Source organism: Acinonyx jubatus, chromosome B1, assembly GCF_027475565.1.
Source record: "Acinonyx jubatus isolate Ajub_Pintada_27869175 chromosome B1, VMU_Ajub_asm_v1.0, whole genome shotgun sequence".
Classification (NCBI taxonomy): domain Eukaryota; kingdom Metazoa; phylum Chordata; class Mammalia; order Carnivora; family Felidae; genus Acinonyx; species Acinonyx jubatus.
In genome coordinates, this window is record NC_069382.1 from 166,519,111 (window position 1) to 166,540,182 (window position 21,072).

The following is a 21,072-nucleotide window of genomic DNA, read 5'->3' on the forward strand; positions in this document are numbered from 1 at the left end:
ATGCTATCTCAGGGTAGACAGCATCAGAATTGGGCTGAATCGTAGGACACCCCGCTGGTGTTGCAGAATGGTTAGATGTGTGATGTCAGGTGTTGTGAGTGTGGTAGCAGTGTGAGAGAAAAGGGGGCACACACAGGAGGAAGAGGGAGTTTTCCAAGAGAGGCACTTATCCCAGGCACCAGCTCCACCTTCATGGCCTAATCACCTCCCACTTCTAAACACCATCACACGGGGATGGTAGGTTTCGACATTTGAACGGGGGTGTGGGACATGTTGAGGAGTTTCATTTTATCCTGAGAGCAATGGGGAGTCACTACAGGATTGTAGGTATGGTAGTGACCTGGTGATTTCTGCTGTAGAAAGACATTCTGGTCACATCCTGGAGAGTCATTAGGAAAGGAAAGAAGCCTGGAGGCAGGGAGGCCTTTAAGAGACTGTTGGCCAGGCTCTGGGCTGACAGCTCAGAGCCTGGAGCCTTCTTCAGATTTTGTGTCTCCCTCTCTCTCTCTGCCCCTCCCCTGTTCCTGCTTGGTCTCTCTCTCTCTCTCTCTCTCTCTCTCTCTCTGTCTCTCTCTCAAAAATAAATAAACATTGGGGCGCCTGGGTGGCTTGTCGGTTGAGCGTCGAATTCGGCTCAGGTCATGATCTCACAGTCTGTGGGTTCGAGCCCTGCATCGGGCTCTTTGCTGACAGCTCAGAGCCTGGAGCCTGCTTCCGATTCTGTGTCTCCCTCTCTCTCTGGCCCTCCCCTGCTCATGTTCTGTCTCTCTCTGTCGCAAAAATAAATAAAAATAAATAAATAAATAAATAAATAAACATTTAAAAAAATTTTTTTTAAAGAGGCTGTTGGCAGTAGTTCAAGGGTGGGGTCCTGGTTGCTGTGCTAGTTGTCCTTCATTTGAGCCTTAAGATTTGCACTCTGCACCTGTCTCTGCCCCACTTTGTGCTTGAGAAGGCTGTCCCCTGAGGACTGAATCCCTGGAGCTTCGGTTGGTTTGGCCAAGAGGAGGTGTAACAGGGGACTGGAGGACAGGAGGAGGGAAAGGTTGGAGTATTTACCCCGACTCCCTTACTTGGTGCTACATGGCCACAGCTCTGTGCCCCTCCTTGACACAGCATCCTCCTCCTTCACTCTCTCTGGGCTTTGGGAACACAACATCCTCCACTCTCTATATGTCCTTGGCATACTGGTATCCCTGCTCTCTGGGTGTCTCATCTCCCTTGTGTGTTCCCCTAACCTTGACCACACGCCCTCAATAGTCTTCCCATTAAAGTCTTTATTCAAGCCATCTGGGGTGAATTTAGTTTCCTCCCAGGCTGAACCGATACACTTGCTTTAACTTAGGCTGTGATGGTAGGAAGAGACAAAAGGAAACAGCTGGAGAGATACTTAGGCGATGAACTTGACAAGAGACCTTGGACGCAGCAGGGGCCAGGGAGGGAAGCACAGGTAAGAAAAATTGTGGGAAACTACTAGGTTTTAGCCTAGACCCCAGGATGGATGGTGATGCCATTTACTATTCGGTGTGGCTTCTTGGTGCTGGTGAATTTAGGACAAACCACAATTACTATGACCATACTTGAATGTTAGTAAAAATTGCGTTTTTTGTGTTTGTTTGTTTTTTTTTGCTGGCATGGTATAGTCACTTTAAAACATACAGTTCAATGATTCACTTAAGAGTAACTCTCCAAGCCTAAAAACATCTGTCCTCGATTAAACAACAGATACCACTTACAGACCATGTCTGTTTTCAAGGGTTTTCGAGCAGTAATTAATCAGGCAAATGAAAAAAGCACAGTCCACATCATTGTATCCAATTAGAAGAAACCTCTGTAAGTGTAGGGCACCAAACTGTTTGGTTTTGTTAAAATGTACTGTGATGAGTGACTGGTTTTATATCTTCGAAAATGTCAATATTTACTTTAAACTTATAGCCAAATTAAAGAAAAACAGAAGTGATTGGTTAACTGTCACAGAATATATGGAGGGCGCTCTGGGGTGGCTACCGCAGGGCACTGTGAATGAGAAGAAGGACCCCCAAGACTTTGTACTTTCCCCAGCTGGGGACATTTCAAGCTTCCTTTTTGTGGTGTTGCCTGTTAGTCTCCCATCCATCATCCACCCGCGATGGGCTTGTTCCCCCCTCTACACATCTGCCCAGAAGTCATCCTTCCTAGACCGTACTCCTCCTCCATATCCCATCCACGCCTGTCGCTACCTCAACGACACAGCTCCTACTACCAAATCCAGGAAGTCCTGGCAGATTGCCACTGCTTGAGCTTTGTGCCTTCACTCAGAGGGAGTAAAGGAGCACCATTCTCATGCTTCCTCTGAACTACCAGGCTCCTCGGGTAATTAAATTGTCATACTCCAACAAACTCAGCTGCCGGCTAATTGTTGACCTGCTTCCCCAGTGACTTCCAGAAGGCATCAAGGAGTCCCTGAAGGTCAGCCCTGGAAGGGGCATCGGACCCACTCCAGGAGGAGACTGAGGCACCCCATGTTTGATGGCGTCAGAACTAGAACGCACCCTTCGGACTCCCGGTCCAAAGTTCTTTCCGTTCCCCTCTCCAGTGAGAAGCTGGCTGTGTCTGTCCTGTTGGTCATTAATCTATCTCCCCTCTCAGCTGTTCAGGTCTGTCATGGAGGAATTTCAGGGAGCAAAACGAAATAGAAACAAAAACTATCATTGTTATTCCAAATAAAAGTCTGCACTTGATAGACTAAAACTGCACTGGGAAAGACAACTAATCTCAAAAAAACAAAAAACAAACAAACAAACAAAAAAACCACCCAACCCACACAGACAAACAAAATCCACTCCCTCTCATATTATAAGAGCAGAACATGTTCACTGAGAAGAGCGAAGAAAATTAAAATAACCCACAATCACATCACCCACAGACATGTTGGCATTTTACAGTGTTTCCTTCAAGGTTGTATTTTCCCCCTCTAAATCTGTGCATGACAAAAGGTTTTTAACATCCTATATAAGAAAAAAAGTAACATTTTAATTTTGAAAATCCCAAACATTAAAAATAAAACTATGCTATACTCAAGAAGTTATAAAATAGAATAAGAAGAAAGATAATATCTCAGTGTAAGGGACAAGGGTAAATGGGTTTTCTGTGGAGGAAGAAAGGAAGGTACTTGCTTATTTGTGGTTATTTATATGGGATTCTATAAGAGTGTCCTTTAAGCATCAGGGCGGTCATTCTGGTGCTCCATGCACATGGGCTGTGTCTAGTCATTGCTTGACAAGTTCCCAGGGCCTCTGGATCTTCTGGAAAGCAGCCAGGGACTCCAGCCAATAGGCAGCCAATGGCCTTTTCTGATGCCCAATGTCGGAGGACCATTACCCACTCCGGGTCTCCTTCTAGTGTCCTATAGACCTCAGGCTGGTCAGAGGAGAGGACGGGCTCACCACGAGGCCAAAGGGGGCACTGGCTTGCTTGAGGAGGTTTCCATGTTCTCATCCCTAAAAGTATTACTGAAGAAAGGAGCTACCAAGCCAAACATTCATAACACCGAACACAGACCCCGGACTGAGTTCTAAGCACGGACCACACCCTAGGCAAATGCAGAGTGTCCCCAGACTGGGGGAAGAGATTAACACAGATGTCCAGAGCTCGCTGAATTTTAGGACAAGAGGATCATGCCAGAATTCAGCTTCTCCCCTTTCCAGGGATCCCAAGTATAGGGGTGGGAGGCTCAGCTGTGCTTAGGAAACGTTCTGGTTTCTCTGATGAGAAGGTAATTGGGATGATGGCTAAGAACAGTGGCTCTCACATCTATAGACTGGATTCAAATACTGCCTCTGCCCGTTACTCTCTGTCAGCCTGGGGGAAGTTACTTAATCCTTCTTTGCCTCAGTTTCCCTTCTGTAAAATAAGGATGATAAAAGTACTAGTGGCTGTTATTTTGAAAAGATATACGCACCTCGTGTTTATTGAAGCATTATTTACAGTAGCCAAAATAGTAAAGCAATCTAGTGTGCATGAATAGATAAATGGATAAAGAATGTACATATGTATATGTACATATACATACACACACACACACACACACACACACTATGGAATATTACTCAGTCAAAAAAAAGAATGAAATCTTGCCATTTGCAACACAGGATGGAACTAGAGTGTATTATGCTAAGGGAAGTAAGTCAGCCAAAGAAAGACAAATACCATATGATTTCACTCATATGTGCAATTTAAGAAACAAAACACATGAACCAAGAAAAAGAGAGATAAGAAATAGACTCTTAACTATAGAGAACAAACCGATGGTTAGCAGAGGGAAGGGTGAGGTGGGTGAAATACGCAAAGAGGATGAAGACCACGCTTATCTTAAGGAGCACCGAGATGTGTAGAGAACAGCTGGATCACTGTATTATATACCTGAAACAAATACAACACTGTATGTTAATTATACTGGGATTTTTTTTTTAAAAAAGCACCAGTGGTTGTTGTCCCATGGTTTTCGTGACCATTAAAAGTAATAATGTATATAAAGTGTTGGCAGAGTCCCCAGAGCCTATAATTCTAGCTATTACAGTAAAGGGCATTCTTCCTGCACACACACACACACACATTACACGTTCCCCTCCCCGCAACACACATACTCACCAATGACTCTGAACTTCACGAGCACACTGATTGGCCAGACAGAGCCCTCTTCCATCAGGCACCCCGGGACACAGTGCAGAATGCCTCAGTGTTGGGAGGGGGCAGGGAGGGTATCCTCCTGGGCCCTAAAACAGCCCTTCTTGTGCCTAGAGTAACATAAAGTCTTTCATGCACACAGGTCTTTCACCTGTTTGCTCTCTTTCTACTGCATCTCAAACCACTGGCTCATTTGGCTCCTCTGAGTAGCTCTCGGGACCTGTGTGAATTAGACCAGACATCCCTCCCCCAAAACCAACGCAGCCCTGTGGCCAGACATGGATTTCCACCCCGCTTGCCCTTTTGCCAGCCCTCTTTACATGAACACCTGTGCCCCGTGTCCTGACTAGGAGGATGGAGATCGTGCCACACCATCCTCTCCTTTCCCCCTTCTCTCCTTGCCAGCACCCTACCCCAAACTACTCCCTCCTTCCCCCTCAACTCCCTCCTGAAACAACACAAGCAACAAAAAAGCCTTAATCCCTATCAGCTCATGCAGACAGATATTGGTGGGCGTAGGGAGTATTACCTACACATGAGAGTTATCTAGTATGTCAGTGCCATGTGGTCAGGAGACCCTATTAATGTATATTATCTCATTGAATCCACCCAGCACCCTTCCGTTTTATAGATGAAGAAACCAAAAAGCCAGAGAGGTTAAGTGACCAACCAAATGTCACACAGTGGTTAAGTAGCAGGGAATATCACACCTAGGCAGGTTTTATTGCAACATTTGCTTATAACTACTAGTCAGGTACCTCACAGCTAATATGATCCAACTTCCCAACGGTTAAAACAAGCACTACTGAAAGCAATCAAATATTAAGATGTAATCAGACATTATCAAAGCATAGTTATACAAAGAATTCTGTGAAGTAAATAAAATATGAATCAATATATTTATCAAAAGCGATCAAAGTATAATTAGGATGGGTAATCAAATCAATCAAGTATTAATATACATTAGCATTTTCAACATCTAATTATAGAGCACATAATCAAAATATAGTGGCGATGGCGGTAATAACAGTCCTTCTTCAAAGTTCCATCTAAAAATCTAACATTCTTATCCAACAAGAGCCAAATCCAAACTCTAATGAACCTTATGGATACTGCTCAGGAGCTTTCTCTGATCCCACAAAGACCCCTCTAATTTGGGTGTTTGTATAATTTATCTTTTAAATTTTAGAGTGAAACTGTAATTCAGTAATTACATTAGGTCAATAGGTCCCAGGCAAACACAGCTGCATGGACGCCCTACCTGTAATCAGCTCTACTCCATTCCATTTAATTCAATTCAACCCAAATTTTAAAAAATAATTAAGCCCATATATTTTGCAGAGCTGATGCTAGATATTTAAAATACAATGGCCATGGGATGCCTGGGTGGCTCAGTCAGTTAAGCATCCAACTCTTGACTTCGACTCAGGTTATGATCTCATGGTTCATGAGTTTGAGCCCCATGTTGGGCCCTGCACTGACAAGGCAGAGCCTGTTTGGGATTCTCTCTCTATCCCTCTCTCTCTCTCTCTGTTCCTCCCCTGCTGTGCTCTCTCTCTCAAAATAAACAAACTTAAAAAAATAAATATAATGGCCAGAAAAGCATCATTCCTACCCTTATATTTCCTGTTATGAAAGACAGGGAAATTAAATAGGAAATTAAGCCATAGTGCAGTCAGTTCTACAGTGGGGACAAAATGGAACACTATGGAAACACAGATAGTGAGCACAGTTGCAATGATCTATCACCTACATAATACACCACCCTAAACACAGTGGCTTGAAATGACAATCGTTTTATTATAGCTTATGGTTTTGTGGGTCACAAATGCAGGCAGGGCTCAGCTGCACGATTGTTCTGTTAATCACGGCATCAGTGGAGGTCACTCACTGGGATACATCTGGGGTGTGGACAGGTCTGGAGGGTACAAGACAGCCCAGTCACATGTGTGGCACTTGGGCAGAGATGGCTAGAAGGCTGTGCCCGGCTGAGACTGTCCACTGGAGTACCCATGTGTGGCTTCTCCAGCACGGCGGCCTTGGGTACTTGGATTTCTTACATGGCAGCTTGGGGCTCCAAAAGCAAGTTTTCCGGCAAATAAAGGTGCAGGTCGCATGACGTTTTATGGCCTAGTTTTAGAAGTCACACAACTTCACTTCTAATGTATCATAGTGGTTGAAGCAGTCAGAAGATCACCCAACCCCCCGCCCCGGGAGGTGACACAGTCCCCACCTCTCTATGGAACAAGAGTCAAAACTTTGCAGCCTTGTTTTAAAAACACTTCAAGAACCAAAGACAATCTTTGAGGATAAGGGAATGATTCTTGAGCTGAAGGGGGAGTAGGAATTAGCTCAAAGCAAGAGCAGAGGGGGATGAGTGGAGGTTTGTAAAGGCCCCTAAGACGGAAGATGGCAAGGATCACTCAGGGACCGAAGGTGCTGAAGCCCAGAGTGTGAGGAGAACCAAGACAGAACTTGCATCCGAAATGACACACACCAGAGGCGCCCTGGTGGCTCAGTCGGACTTCGGCTCACGTCACGACCTCACGGGTTGGTGAGTTCAAGCCCTCGCTGCTGTCAGCACAGATCCCGCTTCGGATCCTCTGCCCCCTCCTCAAAAATATAAATACTTAAAAAAATAGATGCACACAGGATGGTGAAAATGAGTTCAGAATCTGGGACATAAAAGGTGTTTCACAAATGGGAATGAATGAACAAATGAATGGAAGGGCAGATAAAGTTATCGTAGGGAAGACTGGGGCTGTGGATGGGTAAATAAATGCTGTGTCTACTGCAGGGCAGAGGGTTCAGTCACCACCAAGCATGGACGCACCATCGAAATGGAGATAGATGTGGGCGAAACCACCAGACGAAGATACAACTCTGCCTCCCTGCCCTGGCTAACCTTATTTGTGAGGCATGAAACTCTACCTCTTCCTGGCACCTGTCGATCCCCTGAAAACACACGGTTCTGAGCCCCTCTTGTTATCCCTCAGCCCAGCAGTAGGGACCCCTGCACCCCCTTAAGGCTGTGAGGTCCACAGCTGGCCTTGCTGTCTCCCACCCTTCCTTCGTCCTTCCTTCCAAGTTCTTATCCTGACTGTTACCTTTTAGGTAAACTCTCCTGGATATGCAGTACAAAACTAATAAAAATAAGTCCACTTTCCAATAGCTATTTATTAAGCCATTACTAGCATGTAAATGGCCCTGAGCTAGATCTCAAATATGTCATTTGCCCACCGCATCTGTGAGCCACCAGAATATTTCTTCTTTAAATCAACGCATTCTCTTTTTTTTTTTTTAATATTTTATTTATTTTTGAGAGAGAGAAAGACTAAGCACAAGCAGGGGAGGGGCAGAGAGAGACACACACACAGAATCCGAAGCAGGCTCCAGGCTCTAAGCTGTCAGCACAGAGCCCGACATGGGGCTCGAACTCACGAACTGTGAGATCACAACCTGAGCCAAAGTCAGATGCTTAACTGACTGAGCCACCCAGGCACCCCTCATTCTCTTTTTTTAAAGTTCATTTATTTATTTTGAGAGAGAGAGAGGGAGAGAGAGAGGGAGAGAGAGAGAGAGAGAGAGAGAGAGAGAGAGAGAGAGAGAGAAAGCGCAAGTGGGGGAGGGGAAGAGAGAGGGAGAGAGAGAATCCCAAGCAGGGTCTGCACTGTCAGCACAGAGCTCAATGCAGAGCTTGAACCCATGAACTGTGAGATCATGACCTGAGTTGGAGTCAGATGTTCAACCGACTGAGCCACCCGGGTGCCCCTAAATCAACTCATTCATTAACTTCGTTTGAGCTGCATCCTAAACAGACACATCAGTGAAACCATGGATCTGGTGTGCCTGTCGTACTTTTTTCTTATTACACATTAAAATAAATATATGCATAAAATGTATGCTACTACAAAATAAATATATTCAAAGACAAATATTTGTTGGCCTGCTACTTAAAACCACCCCACTTGCCACAGATCATACATACACCATACCTTGAGAAACGCTGCTAATAGAGAGATTTTCTTCAGGAGTATAAGGCGCTTTCCATGTCGTCACAAAGCATTACATCTGGTGAGAGATCAAGGGCGAGGAAGATTTCACAGAAGTGGATAGATGGAAACAAGGCACACTATAATCAAATCCCAAAGCGTGTGGCCACGGCAGGAAAGAAAAGGAGAGGTCAGAGAAACACAGAAGCTGGTGGGGGACAGAAGGGCTGCCTGGCGAGGAAGGATTAAGGCACGCTGAACCTATTGATCTGGAGGTGATACTTAAGATCCACCAGCGGCTCCCCAGAGTGGCAGGACAAATGGCAGACTTCTCAGCACACCTGCCCCCTGGTGACAGTCCTGTCTGTCCTTGTGGTCTAATAGCCCAGAATTCTCCTGAACAGTCTCTTTTACAAACTGCTTGTTGTTCTTCAAATGCACTGTCCTCTCTCCCTCCCCTGTACATCTGCACTTGTCTATCCCTCAGCCTGGAAAACTCATCTTCACTTCTGTACTTCTTTTAGGCAATTTCTATCCAGTCTTTTTTTTTTTAATGTTTATTTACTTGTGTGTGTGTGTGTGTGTGTGTGTGTATGAGAGAAAGAGAGAGAGAGAGCACAAGCCAGGGAAGGGCAGAGAGAGCAAGAGAGAGAATCCCAAGCAGGCTCCGTGCTGTCGGCACAGGGCCTGATGTGGGGCTCAAACCCACAAACTGTGAGATCATGACCCGAGTGGAAATCAAGAGTCTGATGCTTAACTGACCGAACCACCCAGGTGCCCCTCTATCCAGTCTTTTAAACGCAGTTCAAATATCCCCTTACTTCCCTCATGACCACTGGATACATTTTACAGCATTTTCATGCAAATTACAAGGAGTTTTACTTCCTCTTGGTAAACACAGTCCATCTGATGGAGGGCCACCGTACTTGGTGAGGGAATGACACCTTGTACGGATGAAAATGCAACCCTTCCCCTGGTGTCTGTAGCCCTGTACCAGAGCCCACAGGCTGCATTTCTGTCCCCCTGACCTGGAACCCTTGTGAGGTGCACACCCTGCACAACATAAGTGGCAGACCTGTCTTCTCCCCACCGCACAACTCAGGCAGAGTTCACTGCATTCCCATCTCAGTGTTTCTTGATTTATTCATGTCCCCAATAGACAGGCAACAACTGAAGGTAGAAAGAGCCTCATCTATCTCTGTATCTATGGCAACTAAGAGAGCACCTATAAAGTGGAACAGAATACATATTTGCTGTGCGTATAATGATCAACCAACACGTGCATGTTGGAACGATCCAGAAAGCAGTAAGTGTTCAGAATCTTTGAGAAAAGAGAATGGATTTGAAATTGGAGTTTTCACTCCATGCCTTCTCACATGGCCCACTACATAAATTGTGCTAACTTGTTACATCGTGGGCGCAGAAAATACGTGCCAAGTGGCCATGGAGTGCAATGAACAACAATGACAGAGCAGCCAGACAGAAAAACCACCTGCCCCTCCTTCTAGTCCAAATTAACCAGTTGTTTGAGGAAGGGATCACACCTGCCTCATGCCATGCTACCCCCCAGAACTAGTAAATAATATTCATGCAACAAATAATGATGGAACAAAGAAATTAAACACACATTCCTTGCTTATCTCATTATAGAATTTAAATAAGGATGGGTGGATGGATCTGGGCTCGGTACACCCAACGCTGGGTTAAGAGCTAAGTTTACACAATGACTCAGCTATTTTTTTAAAAAAAGCTGTTTAGTCAACTATAACCGTTCACATCACGATCTTTATCCCCATTCCTGTTGATTGTAAAAAAAAAAAGAGACTTAAACTTATTCCAAGGCAATAAATGAGGTAAGAATTTATTGAGAATTAGACTTTTGATTTGAGATGGGTTTTCCAAAGGAGAGAAGTTGTTCGGACTGGATAAAAATCATGATACAATAGCCCAGAATTGGGGGAAACGGCACAGTGAGAATTTTGAGGCAAGGGATTCAAAGACTCTTCAGGCACAGACTGTTGACGTTTTCCACTGAGGAGTTGGGAAGAAGCTTTTGGGCAGACACTGTGTTAAACTTTTGCCTGGACAGCAGACTCCTGGAAAAATAAAGTCAAGCTCATGAAGACAGAGGCAAAGTACAAAGTCACGTTAATGAGGGCAGGAAAGTATGATTCTAGTTCTCAGCGCCCAGGCTATTGTGAGGATAGACGGTTTGGGTTCTCAGGTAGACAAGAAGACTTTCTGAACTTTGGTCTAGATGGATCTGAAGATTTAGATAGCACTCACCTGGCACCCTCAGGGAAGCCCTTTGAGCTTCTAAGGGCAAACCCCAAGTCTACAAGGTTAAGGATGGAACAGTTGCAAGATTACATAAGAAAGGGCATCCAACCCAGTCTTTGAGAGTTAGGTAAGGCTTCTTAGAGAAAGAAGCAGCTAAGCTGAGACCTAAAGCATGAAAAACATCAGCCAGGCAAAGGCGTATGTATGTTGGTGCGGAGGGTACGTTCCAGGTGGTAGGGATAGTATGGGCCCGGGAGCAAGAGAAAGAAGGATGTCCTGGAGAGCTAGCTGCAGGGCATTCAGGAGGGAGGAAGGGCCAAGGCTGTGGCCGGATCTTGAAGAGCCTTGTAAATGGTGTGTGCTAAGGAGTTCTGCAGGAAGGTAACATGGAGCCACTGAAGAATTTGAGGCAGAAAGGAAAACCATGCTCTGATACACATATTTAAAGAGAAGGGAAAATGGTTCTGGGAGGAACATGCGTGCAGGGAAACAGTTCTACCCTTCACAATGTTGGAGTCACACTGACTCATTTTTACGTTCTCCTCCCTTCAGAATCCCCAAACTCATGGACTCACAGACCCTAAGGGGAGAAAAGAATCCTGAAAACCATCCAGGCCAAACTTCCTTTGCAAACTATACTGCAGACCAACAAGGGTTCAATCCTCTCCTTGATCCCAGGCTGGAAGGGGAGGATGGCGCAGGGCAGAGGGGCTGAGCAGGACAATGTCACCGGACGCTGAGAGACGGAGCGGATCATGGGAAAGAGCGTTCTGGCCCATCCACCCACCCAGGCTGTGACTGACTTCTCTCCACACCGATCTGATCCAAGTTAAACACACGCTTTTCAAAACATGGAGAAATGTGTACCCAGAATGTGCTTCAACAACTCAAAAGCCAATTATGGTCCATCTAATCTAACCAAAGCTGATTTCCTCAGGTGGCCGAATGAGAGGTCAAATGGCCAGTCCTGAGGATTTCCACAGAGCTCCGCCAAAACATGAAGTTCCCGGCACGTCCCCAGGGCCAACAGCTCAGCTGCTGAAGAGTCAAGCAGTTGAATCCTTTAATTTCCCTCCCATTCCCGCTAATTATAAATACGACATTGCAGTGAACTACAGCAAACTCCCCTAGAGGTGAGGCTTCAGTGTTATTCACAAAGGAAACAAAACAATCCTCCATATTTTATTTTCCCACATGCACATCATTTTCACAAATCCTGAAAAAACAAAAAGACAAAGAGGTACTATTTGCTGATGAAAAAAATCTACATATCCATATTCATCTATTTATATAAATAGATTTTGCTCCCATGCAGACTGTGTGCCATTTCTGTAAAACTGCGACGGTGTGAGTTCGGTTCATGGAGAAGCCGTGAGTGCCCTCTAGAGGAGTTTCGTCTCTATTGCATGCACATCGAAGCCGCTCTTGTGCCCGCTGAGTTATGGAGAGAGCATAGATTTCCTAGGATATACATGCAAAGTTTCAAGTGCATTTTCAGCTTCTCTTTTTATGCATGTGGTTTATAACTCCGGGCCAAAGCCAGTGATGTGATCAGAGTAAGAGCTGGACAGGCCGAAGTTTGGAGAGCCTTATCAACCCCTGGAGAGATGCTTCTCTCTCTGCCAGGGTGACCTCCAGAGCTGAGGACAGCTTGGCACCCCGTGGAAAAGACGTCACAAACAGGAAAAGACATTACAAATCCTTGGTGTGTGCTTTCCTCACTTGTGTGCTGGCGAGAGCCATCATTGCCCAGAATGTGAGTCCCTGTAACCCCTACACAATCACCTCACTGTCCTTACTCTGAGGTCCAACTAACCTTGGCAGAGAACCAATCAGTACCATCCTGGCCACCAGCAACCGGCACTAACTTCTTAAAACGAACACCGAGGAAATCCTGGAAATGTTGCATCAACAGCTATGGAGTGAGGCGCCGTAAACCAATAGCTTCTTGATACAAATGTCCTTGGAACTCTTCTTCTTGAATATAATGCTGAGGGTTGAGGATGGTTGGGTAATAGCAAAGGATGAAAACCTGCTTCAAAAAGATGAATAACTCACATGTGAGAAGCCCTAACGTGTGGCGTGACTGGGAACCACATGCTATCCTCAAGCCATTTGTGTCATCACCAAAAAAAAAAAAAAAAAAAAGCCCTTTTCTGTCCAGCGCGTTGAAAATATTTGAAGAGGGATCCCCGGTGATTCACCTTAATAAAATACTGAGTAAAATCTCATTAAATTGAAGGGAAATGATGTGGGGAAAGACAAACTTTGAACTGACTTGGTTGAAAATAATAACATTACACATCTAGATAATTCAGCCAGCGGTTGCTTCAGACCGTGTCACATCCAGGATCTGGCACTGCTGCTTCCTCTTAGTGCGGTGAAGCAAGCGGTTTTTGGAGCCAGAAAACCCTGATTCGACACTGTTTGAGGGTGCAGATCCCACTCCACATACACCAAACAGTAAACTTCAGTTTCCCTAATTTAGCTTCACTTCTGTAATGAGCCCCCGTTCCACCAGGGGGCAGAAACCGGATCCGAGTCAACTATGGTTCTTTCTTGTTTCTCCCAGGTGGCACCTGCAAGCCGAGCAGCCTGTGGTCCCGACCGCCACCTCTACCCTGTGGCACAGCCAGGAGCCTCCTCTTCCCATCAGATTTCAGCTGCATCTCTCTTCACAGTCGCCACCAAGCACCCTCCATCCTCCCTAAGGCCCCCTCCTCTGCTCTGGTCCAACCCTGTGCCTCTCCCGAGTGTGGGGGACCACTCTGCTGCTGGGGAGTTCAGTGAGGCTGCCCCGGGCTCAGCCGGCCATCAAGCACCCCACAGCCATGCTCCTCAGGGTTTCATCCCCACCTGAGAGGGGATCACAGATGTCTCTGAACTTGGACCCCGCCCGCTAAAACTAGCTGGGTTCTTATTTTCCCAGGTTCCTCACCCCCAGCCTGGCTGGAGGATGAGGCATGAGAGCCTCCCCTTCTCAGGCACCCACAGCGTCTCCTCACTTCCTCTTCTCCAACTCTCCCCACCCCAACTGTGATGGTGAACTTTACGTGTCAACTTGACCCAGCTAAGAGATGCCCAGTGAGCTGGTACAACAACATTATTCCTGGATGTGTTTTTGAGAATGTCTCCCAAAGAGATCAGCATTCAAATTAGTGGACTGAGAAAAGAAGGTCACCTTCACCAATGAAGGTGGGCATTATCCAATCCATGGAGGGCCTGCATAGGACAAAATGGTGAAGGAAGGACGAATTTGCTGTTTGAGCTGAGACGTCCATCTTTTTCTGCCCCTGGACATTAGAGCTACTGGTTCTTGGGCCTTCAGACTCAGACTTATACCATTGGCTACCCTGGTTTTCAGGCCTCAGGACTTGGACAGGTGATATATCACTGGCATTCATGGGCCTCCAGCTTTCAGACTGCAAATTAGGGGACTTCTCAGCCTCCATAATCATGTGAACCAACTCCTATAATAGATCTCCTTCTGTTTATCTTTCTATATGCTATGGGTTCTGTTTCTCTGGAGGCCCCTGACTAATATGCCAACCCAGAGAATCTCTATCTAGCCTGGAGGACCGAGGCAAGGGCTTCACCTTACTCTGAGTCAAGTTTTCCTATACTCTGAGATGCCCACACAGTTTCTGTAACAATCCCAGATGTGCATGATGCCAAGGACTCTAAATACTGCAGGGATTGGTATAAGGGTCAAGATGAGAAATACCAAGGGGAAAAGAATATGTTGCTGCTCTAAAATTTACTGTGAACTGTAGGCAATCTCTTCATTCTCTCTGAAGCTCTGTTTCTTCATCAATCAAAAGAGAAAATGGCATCTCTCACATAGGGTCATGAGAAGGGTAGACATTAAACTCCTAGCTCAGCACCTTACACATTAACCTCACTCCCTCATACCTGCTCAATCTGTTAGTACTGTTGGAGAGCCAAGAGAGTAGAGATCAGTGTCCAGAGCAACTGCTTTCTATTGAAGAGAAAAGGCAGGTGGAAAAGAACATAGACACCCCCAGTATGGCTGGCAGAGGAAACTTGGGAGAAAGAAGAGCCAGGCACACGACTGGGAAAAGGCAAGAACAAATGGGCAGAATGACCAGGCCACTGAGGGCTGTTTCAGCCACACGTGTAACACGCTTCATTTCAGGAAGATGGATCCAGATGCCTGCTTAGCCACATCCACCCATCCAAATGATGCATCAGCAGCCAGAGGGGCAGAGTTTAGCAGGCAGATGGTGGCCCAGCTACCCAACCCCTGGCCTTGAAGTCTCACATCTGCCACCTACTGGGCAAAGTCCTAAAATGGAGCACCACCTCTGATTCTCTACTCTTGTCCAACTGACCACCTTCATGAAACTCTGCCATCCATTTCACCATGTCCCTACCCAAACGTGTTTCATTTTCAAATGACACTTCTTGGATTTCATACATCTTTAGCAACACTATCTCATCCAGCCAATTAGCTGATAATTAAAGAATTTCCCAAAGCTCTGGTTCCTTGATGTCAGAAAGCCATTTGCTTTTCTCTGACACGTCTATTAGTCTATTATTTCCATTTAGCCTATTTGTACACAGCACTCTACTGTTCCAGACTCTCAAATTACTGATTTTTATGCTTCTTCCTTAGCGCTTAATGCAGTTCATAAATTTCACTCTAAAAGTTTAAGCATAAATCACACTAAAAGCCCAAGTTGCTAAAGAAAACTAGCAGCAAATCAAGCTTGGTATATCAAGCCACCAGCATCAATTCTACATTCACACACTTCAAATTAAGGGTCCCCCTGCCCTCCCATTATTTAAATGCAGTTTAAACTTTTTCTTACAACTTTCCCTGACTTTATATCAAGCCCCAAACAACAACAACAACAAAAGGAAAATTCAAAATATTCTTTTCGTTGTTGTCATTCAATACTGAACTTCCTGAGGTATATGCATAAAAATCACCCCAGGATAGAAACAAACAAATGAAAAAGGAGCCCCCTGAGAAACCCTTTTTCACTTCTGGCCAAGGTGAAAGGTTCTAAGTTCAAACTGTTATGGAAGAAAATTAGATAGATAGATAGATAGATAGATAGATAGATAGATAGACCTGATGCCTATATATGACTTAGGCTGATGTCAGTGGCATTGGAGGTGACATGTGGCTGACAAAGGCAAAGCCATGTCATCAGTGCCTGACAAACCCCCAACTGACTTAGGCCTAGACATTGACCTTAACCAGCCTGCCCTGGTTACATTCCATGGGAGTAATTTGGTCATGTCTTTTGGAAACAGATGAACGAGCTTCGGGGAGCTCTCCAACGTGGAGATCTTTTTCTTTATTGGTAAATAAATATTCCACCTGTGAGATGCAAAGCATTCAAATGAAACATCAGTGACCATTCTGTGACTCCCTTTAAAAGGCAGAGTTTCTCTTAGACAACATAATAATAATAATAATCGGCACTTTTCATCCTCAAAGCAATTTTCACACATTAAATAATCAATCTGTCCAACATCTGTGTGAGGCGGAGGAATAAAGATTATTATTTCCGCTGGGGAGAGAGAAACGATGAAAAAGCTGAGTGGCTGGGGCTCAGCTGAGGTCAAGAAAATCCTAGACTGAAAATCCGGAGACCACACTCCAAGATGGGTCCCGCTTGGAACTTGAGGCAAGAGAAGAGAGGCTGCAGGATTGGTGAGGAGGATATTACAATATTTCAGGTGAGACTTCTGCTTTCCGGGTGATGGAGACAGGAGTAGGCATTAAAAAGAGAAGCCAGAATGCTATGGGAGACCATCAGACCCTACCAAGGAAAGCGTCACTTAATTTATTAATTCATTCACTGATCCATTACTTGATCCATTCACTCGGCACCTCGCTGAAGATGTGCTAGCTGAACAATGGAATTTATCCATTTACCATGTATTGGGTGGCTGCCAGCAACCGTGTAAGGTTTGGGAGACACTAAATGGAAAAGGCACAGCCCCTGATCTTAATTTCCTAATGTACGACATGGAGATAAAAAGTGCTGACCTCTCCATCGCAGAGATCACGAACTCCTATCAATTCCATTTCTCAGGCATCCCTGCAGATGATCCCATCCTCTTTATTGTCATAACTACAGTGGCCCTTGCTCCAGTTCTCATCATCTCTGGCTACAGGTCTCTATCCTCAGATCCTGCTTCTGTTTTGTTTCTAGAGCACTTTTTTTATGTGATGCTAACACTCTCTTGCTTAAAGGTGTTCAGTTATGGTCCATGTCTTCCAGAATAAATTCCGAACAAGGGCCTCCCCATTCAGGCTAATGTGTCTTTCTCCAGTCTCATTGCCCTTATGCCGTATACTTCAGCAATACAAAAATACTCTTGGTTCCCTGAGCACAGTATCATGGGATGTTTTGTTTTGTTTTTGCCTCTCTGACTTTGCTCATGTTTTCTTTCTGCCTAAAACGCCCTCCACTTGACCACTCGACCTGGCCTGTCTGCTGAGACTTCATCCTGCAGCTATTCCTTGGTCCTGCTCCCCTTCTGGGCATTCCCTGACCTTCCCAGGCAGGATTTATCACTCTTCTGTGTGACCACATTATCTTCTACACACCCCTCTTGAAATTATGGGTGTCCCTAGTTTTCTGGGAATTCATAGCATGAATATTTGCTGTAATGAATTGCAAAAATTTTCACCCAGCAGCCTCTCCCCAAGTCAGAAACCCATCATAACAAATTTGTATGCTTAGGTGGCGTGCAAACACAGGCAAGGGGGAGCAGCATGCCCCGTCAGTTGTTCTCCCCAAAGGATCTCAGTGCAAGCGCCTGTCATTCTGTATTGTGCATTACTGTTCTCACATACCCTGCAACCTTCAGAAAAAATGTCACCGAAGATGCATCCGAGAAAGCAGTTAGTGTAACGTGTCTGGGAAAGTCCACACATTAGAAGGGACAACGTGTGCTCAGAGAGGTACACACACAAAGGACCCACATTTGGCCATGTATGCATCCCCATCTACTGTGCATACTATTTTTTTCTATGCATGAGAAAATGCAAAAGGAAATGTTAATAATGTCATTGGTTCTGAAAAGCTTCAATAGACGTGGCATGGTATCTTTTATTTAAGTTTTTATTTAAATTCCAGTTAATGGAGGGTATAATATTAGTTTCAGGTGTACAATACAGTGATTCAACACTTCCATCAACATCCAATGCTCATCTTAACAAGTGCATGCCTTAATTCCCATCACCTATTTAACCCATCCCACCACCCACCTCCCCTCTGCTAACGATGTTTGTTCTCTATAGCTAAGAGTCTGTTTCTTGGTTTGCTTCTTTCTTTTTCCCCTTTGCTCATTTGTTTTGTTTCTTAAATTCCACATATGAGTGATACCATATGGTATCTTTCTCTAACTTATTTTGCTTATCATAATACTCTCTAGCTCCATCCATCATTGCAAATGGCAAGATTTCATTCTTTTTTATGGCTGAGTAATATTCCATTGTATACATATACCATATCTTCTTTATCCACTCATCAGTTGATGGACATTTGTACTGTTTCTATAATTTGGCTATTGTAGATAATGCTGCTATAAATGTCGGGGTGCACGTGTCCCTTTGAATGCATATTTTTGTATTCTTTGGGTAAAGAATTGCACCTAGTAGTGCAATTGCTGGATCATACAGTAGTGCTAATTTTTAACTTTTTGAGGAACCTCCATACTGTTTTCCAGAGTAGCTGCACCAGTTTGAATTGCCACTAACAACAACAGTGGGTTCCCCTTTCTCCACATCCTCACCAACACTTGTTTCTTGTGTTACTGATTTCAGCCACTATGGCTGGCGTGAGGTGATATCTTACTGTCATTTTCATTTGCATTTCCCTGGTGATCAGTGATATTGAGCATCTTTTCATGTGTCTGCTGGTCATGGCATGATATCTTTTAAATCTAGAGAAATACTATATTCAGTGGACCAGTGGCCACAATCAGGATGGGATGCACTGAGGGTACGTTCTTACTGAAGGGTATTTTCTAGATATAAAAGTAAAACATGATTCCTATCTAGTGCTCTTCAGTATCATCGTATACTGCACAAAACAATAAGGAGTTCATTAAGTGCTAAACATTAGATGATTGGTGTTTAAGATGTTTTATATTAAACCAGAAATGCTTATTGGATAATTGTATAGATGTTCACAAGTGTTTTGATAGATTCTTGGAGAAACTGATTGGGATTTTTGGATGGGATAGGGACACATTATTTTTCCAATTTAAAACAAAAAGGCGTAGGTTCTCCTATTGAAAATAGGCAATCCAACAACTTTTCTAAAATTAAATTTGGATGAAGATAGCTATATTTGCTTGCACAGCTATCTTCCCCACAAGACTAAGTGGTCCTGAGCTAGGGACTTATGTTTTGTTTACCTATGTATCTCCAGGCAGAAACACAATGCCTGATACTCAGCAAATACATAATGGATGGATGGATGGATGGACAGATGGACGGGTGAATGGATGTTCTAACTGTAATAGTACTAGGTGTCTGTTTCCCTGGAATCCACCAACAGACTCTCAGCCTTGTTCTGCTCTCATGCAGTGGCCAGAAATATGACTTCTCTGTCTCCCTCATGCTATGAGAGTGATGTGAAAAAAAAAAAAAAAAAAAAGATCTTGGAAGCCCGTTTTGAGAGCATGAGACTTTAAATAAATGCAAGTGACTTAATCGTGGACGACTGAATAGAAGTAGAAACACAACCCCAGAGCCCATCACATTCACTCTTGCCCTTGGTTCTTGCACTTTATTTAGTTTAGAGTGAGGTATAAATTCCTAGAATGGCATCTCCCTCCTTCCAGAAGAAAAATCAACCTAGTTCCTTTCTGATAGGTACCTTCTGCAGGAGAATTTCTCTTTGCCTTATCAATTTCCTAACAGGGAATCATGTTTGCTCTGTGCTCAGGACTGTCTCTGTAGCTACCTTTAGGCTCTTTTAATCATGCCTAAAGATCAATAACCGCCAAGCCACAGGCCACACTGCATTCTCCATCAACTGAGTATTTATAAAGAAAAAAAAAGATCCCCCAGGGTTTATTGAGTTAAAAAAAAAAAGTTTTCTATAGCTTTATTTGTAAGTGACCCTTCCCACCTATTATATGAGCTAAGAATCCAGGCACCAGCTCCCAGGAATCAATACCTACTCAAACTGCTCCATCAATATGCACGTTCATTTATTCCCTTCAAGGTTATCTTGGCTCCTTCAGGGCAGACACTCATTTTCTCCATTATAGCCATGCCCTTTAGGTTAGGTAAAACTAGTCAAAGGGAGAAACCTCTCGTACAAGGACATCAGCTTCTGTATTTGCAGCCATAAGAAGCAGGCAGACCTCACTAGCACAGGGATGAGAGTGTGTGTCCAGTATCTCCACTTGCTTTTCTTGTTTATCCAGGGAATTTGCTGCCTAAACACAGCCTCTCCAGGATTTCCCTGGATAGACATCAAGGTCACCAACTCTGCAGGTAAAGTACAAGCATAACATCTTAAACATCTTAACCTATTTTGTATCAAAGATCTTCACACTTAGGTACCTAATAAATGTTCACTGCATGAATAAAACATACTATCCTCCAATTTTGAGGATAACCACTTGCCCTGTGACCTCACTTCTCTGACAGATCTAAAAGGAGTTATTGTTTTCCAGTTTATTTGGCTGTTGTTATTTGGCTGTTTATTTGCTTGTTGTTAGAATGGAGTGAGTGGTAACTTCTCAACTCCTTATGTGCCAAAGCGGAAACCAGAAGTTGTAGGCATAATTTCTACCTTATAAATTTGGACATATAGGAAACATCTCATTACATATATATATATATATATATATATATATATATATATATATATTTATATATATTCATTTATACACTTATATATATATTTATATATATATTCATTTATACACTTATATATATATTTATATATATATATGTCACACACACACACACATCGCTAACTATTATGCAAGGCACTGTTTTAAGTGCTTTATTTTCTTTTCAAAGCAACCCCAAGGAAACATCAAAGGGAGGTTCTTTTATTATCCCCATTTTATAGGTAAGCAAACTGAGGTTGAAAAAAATTAACAGGATCCTTGCTCCAGCCACTTA